Source organism: Egretta garzetta, unplaced genomic scaffold (genome assembly GCF_000687185.1).
Source record: "Egretta garzetta isolate BGI_Z169 unplaced genomic scaffold, ASM68718v1 scaffold453, whole genome shotgun sequence".
Taxonomy (NCBI): domain Eukaryota; kingdom Metazoa; phylum Chordata; class Aves; order Pelecaniformes; family Ardeidae; genus Egretta; species Egretta garzetta.
The window spans coordinates 378,137-385,182 of record NW_009259175.1 but is presented as its reverse complement, the minus strand read 5'-3'; positions in this window follow the sequence as shown (position 1 = coordinate 385,182).

The following is a 7,046-nucleotide window of genomic DNA, read 5'->3' as shown; positions in this document are numbered from 1 at the left end:
TGGGAGAATAAGATTTCTGAAGCTAAAATAATTACTTTTATGTATAAAGATGAAAGCTCTGCATGAATCACACAGCTTCTGAGATAAACAGGCACATATGATTGTGCCAGTGTAATTTGGAGAGAGGTGGGAGAGGTGAGGAGAGAGTTTTTGTCCCTCGAGGAACTGTTCTTGCAGCCCACATCAACAGAGGCCTATGTATTGCACAACACCATGTAGCCTGACCCATCAAAGGAATAATTTAATCTTCAGAACTTTCAATTTATTGTCTCTCTGAACCACTTGAGTTAAATTCTTTTAATTAACATTTAAATGAGATTACAATTCCCTGTTTCCATTTTCAAAGGTCATTAGGACTTTATGGCACTAAGCAATGTCCCTTTCATATCAAAGGATTTGAGAAATCTTCTCATATCCAGGCATTTTGTGCTTTCCCAGTTGTTGATCTGGATTTATTTTGCTGCTTCCTCTTTAACTGCTTATTGTACCTGGGCTTAATGAATAACATGGCTGGAAAAATGTGTATGGCCCAGATTTCCCCAAAAGTTAGGTAAGTAGAAACTCCACTATCAAAATTAATTTCCATATCATCTAAAGCAAAGCTCAGAACTACTCTTTCTAAATATTCTGATCTTTACTGCTTTTCTCCTTCCTCACAGAATGTTTATCTTTCCCCCATTTCCACCGTTTTATTACATTAATAATATTATCTGTGGTACCATTTGTCTGTTCCCTCATCCTCTGAGAGACCTGAGTATACACAGTATAGTGACATTTTGCAGCAAGATATAAACTTGTGCCACATGGCATAAGCCAGCGTGTAAGCAAAGTGCTGTACAAATAAGCTGTGCATGCAAAAGCCATAGGTGGCATTCAGCATTACAGTCACTGCCCCTGCAAGGCCATTTTTAGCTCTCTCCTATGTCCTGTCCTACTAAATGGTGTCCACATGGAATAGCTCAGTGAATGTGTCTTCTCTACGCTGTTTGTAATGTGCAAAGGCTCTGCTACACACAAAAATTTCAACAGTGAATCAGTGGAGGTACCTTCCTTATGGGTGATAAGAATGACTTTACTCAACTATACCTGAATTTTAGTTGACTCAAACAAAAGAAATCAGGAAGTGGTACTCTGGTTTGGTTGTTGCCTGGGCAGTGTCCAGTGGTAATACACAGCTGTAGTACAGTCAGGTGTGCAAGCACATCAGGTATTTAAACACAGAGAAGCATGTGTTGAGCTTTCTTTCCATTTTCTTTCTTTTTTTTTTTTTTTCTCTTCGTACTGTGATTTCTGACAGTCCTGATAGAACGCATTTCTTTTAATTGTGTGGGATCTCTGAGTGTTGCTGTTCCTAGTATCTTTTTCTATTGTCTTTATCTTTGTTCTCCTGGTTGAGGGGTGAAGGGGATACAATTCAGTTAACTTATGTGTCTCATTAAGAGAAAGAGTCTTAAATTAACTCCCAAATTTAGCTGTCTGTTCAATGGAGAGAGGAACCAACTTCGAAGGCCACCAGCTAGAGTACAAACCTATTATAGTCAGGTAGAGCCCTAATGTGGTTACTTTAGGCATAGGTTAGGAGATACAAGTTGGCAATTATGCCCTATGCTGGACTTTTAAAGGGCATTTAAGTTCCTGTATCCCAAACTGATTTTCTGATAGGCTATACTGACTTTTGAGAAGGTCTGACTTTTCTTTACCTCTGAGTTTGTTATAATTCTGGGTCTAAACAGTGCCAGAATGATTCCTGGAGTAACTTCCCAAAAAACACCACATTTTGTCTCTAACAGACCTAGCTAGTGCACTCCAAAAGAAAATTTGCAACGTACACACAGTGTGGACTGCCAGGGAAAAGACCTGGAAGAGATTTGGGAACTAAGTTATCTGACACTGTGATGGTATTCAGATACTCCATATCTTCCTTGTAAAACTAGTCCTTCACAGATAATAGAGTATTTCCTTACAGAAGAACAGCATGAATAGAAAAACCCTTCAGGATCTTTTCAGCCTGAATCTATTACTTTAATCAATGTATGAGCAAAGACATGCGGCGGGAAGCTGGCCAGTATGACAGAGTAACAACTTCCCGGTGTAGAAACAGAGGGAGTGCAGCCACACTTGTCATTTGTCAGGGTGAGAATGTTTGACTGATGCTGAAAATCAAAGCAAAAATTATCTATGAACCACAACACAAAAGCACTGCACAATGAATCTCTTCTCTATCAATTAGACAGCAAGTGGGCAAGTCATGGATAACAAGGATGCCTCTACATGTCACTTCAGGGCAATATTTTAAACAGAAGAATCCTGGAAAAGCAAAGAAGATAATCAATACAGTGATTAATGACAGTAATTTCACACAAACATCTGGGAAATTAAGCATGCTCTTTAGGAGTTGTTTCTTGCAGTGATTGTAAAGGGATGAATGAGTTGCAAACCAAACTTCACATCAATATATTGAACAGTGTGGTAGCAACGATACTTATTTGAGCTTGGAAACTTTCCAGAAATTAAATACTAATATAAAAACATCTTTGAAAAACATTGGGTTTTCAAATACTTTTTTGTTGTCTTTTTCTTGGATGCTGCTTTACTTTTACAGCTTACCCACTGGTTCTCCTGAATTATAGGTTGAATATTTCAGATTTAAAAAAAAAAAAAAGTTACTTGGGGGAAAGAGGCACTTAAGTGAAAATGTCTATATGTTGCATTAATGTGACACACACTGAAGAAAGAGAATACTTTTTTTTTTAAATCTTGGGAAAGTTCTTTTCCATTCTGAATGTTTGTGCGGAAGATCGTAATACACCTTTTGGGTTGAAAGTGACTCAGGTGAACACTGTTTAGGCATTAGTCAGGGTCTAGCTTTTTGTACTAGTGAAGCACAGTTCAAATGTACACCTAAATTTCGCATATCTCATAGCAAAAATCTCTTTACAAATAGAGACTCATTTTCACCACCAGCAGCACTGCATTGCCAATATACTTGGAGAAAAGACAGTTTAACTTGTGTGGGCTTTAGGACTGAAGAGTGTTCATTAAAGCACAATCCTCACAGTTCATAATAATCACACAGATTTTTCCCAATTGGCTTAGTAGTTGATCTATAAAATACTTGTTTCTTTTATCCTTAGCTTCTTTTGAGTGGAAAATGAGCATGTTCCATGCCATTGTATACTCTGTAGAACCAAGGAAAGTAATATATAATATATTCATAAGTTTAATTCCATTGACAACTATTGATGTCTAGATGTTTAGTTGATTTTGTTCGCTGTATATAATAATTCAAACAAGTAGCATGAATGTGGTTGGCAAGCAGTGATTAAGAATATTTGTTATTCAAAAAGAGTTTTGTCTAATTTATTAACCTAGTATTGATTGTGTTTCTTGATCAGAAAGATGTTTGGAGGAGAATAATTCCTGGAAGGCAAATCTTTCATTTGGGCCCAAAATTTAAAACAAAAATCTAATTGCCTGCCAAATAATTATGTGAAAATAGGTCTGAAAAAGATCAAGTTATGGCACCAAATTTCTTGTATGTTAACTTTTCTGCCTGTAGCAGCATCTTCACCTGTAAAGTTAATGGTATTAAGAAGACATGGATCAACTTGCAAGTTTTTTTAATTCATGCATTTCAGAAACAACACACTTCCATGAATTTAAGATGCTAAGATATTTAAGACAATCCCCAAATCCTTCCATTCGGAACTGGTGTTTTTCCTGTCAGTCACCTGCAGGAAAGGCCCAGCCAGGGGCCTTTTCCTCTCTCATCTGTGAGAAGGGCAATCAGTGACTTCTGTAGCATCTGATTTATTCAGATCTCTTCCTTTCTTCCTTTACTCAGCTAAAAAATGAAATTTCCTTTTTTAATCTTTTTTTTTTTTAATTATGAGCTATGTGTGAGTTTTAACAAGAGTAAAACACATGCACCTCTGTTTTAGAATGGAAAAGAGTAAGGTTTCAGGTAGCTTAGATAAGTGATGAGTCTTGCCTCAAGGTCTTGGATCAGCTTACAGGCACTGCCTTCTTTCTTGCTAGGACTATGAAACAATAATATCTTTCAGTTTATCTCCAAATACATTGGGCTTGTTCCTTTAATCCTCTATAGCTGAAGAACAATTACATGTTTGTTGATGCGGGTGGAATACAAATCTCTGCAAAGCTGAGCTGGATGGCCAGTTTTACAAAACTCTCTTTTGCATCTTAGGCCTGTGATCTTCTATTGTGATTTGATTTCAAGAAAATGATTTTTTATTGTTGTTTTTATTCTTCAGCTGTTTTCTAATCTGAATCATTAGACCCACTTTTTCTTTACACTATATTTTTCATTGTTTTTTCTTACACACAAGATAGGAAGAAATTCAACCACCTGTTTGTCATTTTTTTAGTGACTGTGACAGCAATCTCTAATGAGTGGCCCTTCAGACATTACAGAAATAGGTCCACTGTTGCACACTCCACATGTCTTCCATACAAATTATTTTTTTCCTACTCTATTTTGATTACGACAAATAACTAACATATATTTCACCCTGATAATACCTGGATATATCCCTAATATCTCTCTATATTGTTATGTGTTAGGCATTCCTCCTCTGAGGCTAAAGTTGGCTGTAGTGTTATATAGCATCTAAAGAGCAGCATCTGTAAATCTTACAGTAGTATATACGAATTAAACCACAATGCATTTAAGAAACTTTTTTTCTGTTCTGTTATTTATTGACAGATTTTTTTTTTAATTACAACACAATGAAACGATGGTAAGTACATAAGATGCAATAGTATAAAAAGCCATTTTAACCCTTCCCTTGGTTAAGACACTTACAGCAGACAAGAACTGCCCCACCCCAATTCCCCCCTTCTCAAATGAAAACAAAAAATAAATATAAATTAATAAATATAAAACTAATCACTGCACAGCCCTTAACTCTTTGATTGCCATGGCAAGAACCATAATGATGATTCTAGCATGTGACTTTCTGTGGTTAAAGGTTGCCGCAGCAGTCAAAGGGTTATAGCATTGTAAACATAAGTATTTTGTTGAAAATGTTCAGTCATGTTAATGGTCTACATCAATGAGATTATTGTCATGACCCCTTGACCTTTAATGACACAACATTATAAGGAGTTAAAGAGATAATAGCTTGGTGAGCCGTTACATAGATTAATTAACCCATTTTGTTTAACAATGCACTATGAGGTCTTGATTTACTAATAAAAGACAACTTGTGTATAATAAAACACTGTTCAATGCATTGATCAATAAAAACAATGAAAAAATCAGTCTAAGCACCACAAAATTTTGCCTGATTATATCTGACAGTCATAATACACTTTAGCACCATTTAGTCAGCCTTGCATTTGCACACAAACAAGCTTTGTGTTTGTCAGTAGAAGCTACCTGAAGGAATAACATATGTCAGTTATAAAAAGGTTACTGTATAGAATGCTGTGTGAACCAATAAAATAAAATAAAATAAAATAACAATAATAAAATGAATTTTAGTTGCAGAAAGCAAATAACTGCTCCAGTTATTTCGTTACTAACACTCATCCTAATGAGCCAAACATGGGCATGAAATGCATATGGGGCTCTGCAGAGAAAAGGAAATAAAAATGAGAAATGTGCGTCACACAGAGAAATCATCACATCCATATTCTGACGTATTTGTCAGGCTTTGTAAATTAAATTAACAATTGTTGGGTGGTTCAAGAACTAGAGCTTGAAAAGAGTTGCTGTTTAGCAATGTGTGACTTTTATGGTCATGTTATGCATAAAACCACTTTCAGAGGTATCCTAACAACTGCACCAAAATCCTTGTCCCTGCATGAAAGGTTGATTTCCTCTTCCTCAGAGGTGGAGGATAAACAAGCAAATCACAATGTGGGAAGAGTCAGAACTGTAATAGCTTCTAGCTAACATATTGGAACCAGAACAATTTCTGCTGGAATTACAGGGAGGAAGGAATGACAACAAGATGGAAAATGGAATCAGCTGCTAAAATAACACCCAACAAGCAGAACTAAGAAAGAAATCAGGTTCTGGTAGACACAAGAATATAGCACTTGGAGAGAAAGCAAGGTGCATATCATTCAGAAAGTAAGAGAAACAAGAAAGTGTATGAAGCATGGAAAACAATATACCCTTCTTGTACATATCCATATCAAACTGATTGACTACACACTGACAAAACCAGCTGTACATGCTTTAACTGCTAACAATACTAACCCCAGGACTGGCAAGGAGCAGACACCATTTCCCTCAAACAGCTTCTGGTCATATAGGAACACGTATGACATAGGATAAACCTATAGAAGTAAAACTCCTGCATCTTCCTCTGCAAGCTGTGACTGTGTGCAATGAATCCGATTCCCAGACTATAGTAGCAGATGTCAGAGAGGGCTCTTCATAAATATGTTATTTATGGTGCCTAAAAATTAGGATCAATCAGAAAACAATGCATAATAGCAAAGCGTTCTGCCATGCAACAGTGCTAGCATATTATGCTACAGCAGTAGTGTAATGGTCATTGATACACATGTATGAACTGACTTGTGGTAGAGGAAGGAGTCCAGCCATATCATTATTGTCTAATATCCATGACACAGATTATAGGCATCAGAATGCAAAGGAGAAAGAGAAAAGGTTAAAAATGAGAACTGGAACCACTAGAAATAATACAAACATTTTTGAAATGCAGTCTATTCTGGCCTGTTAACCTCTCACAGATGGCGTAAGCCATGCATGCAAATGGTATGCAATGGCTGGCATAAAGAATGATAGATCTCTTCTGCTACGCCACTGTGCACATGACCAGGAAAGTAGCCACAAGATGCATATAAGGAGTCCATGATAGTGCTGGCTGTACCACATCATTTTTGTAAAAGACTTAAAGGATGGCAGCAGCAATGGATGGCAGAGACTTCAGTAATCATCTGAAGTGAGTAACTTGGAGATCAGTTTTGGGGGAGTAGACTATGAATAAGATTTAGTGAAAGATATACACCAAGTTCCTCATATGTTCGCAGGAGTTTTTGAGAAGGTC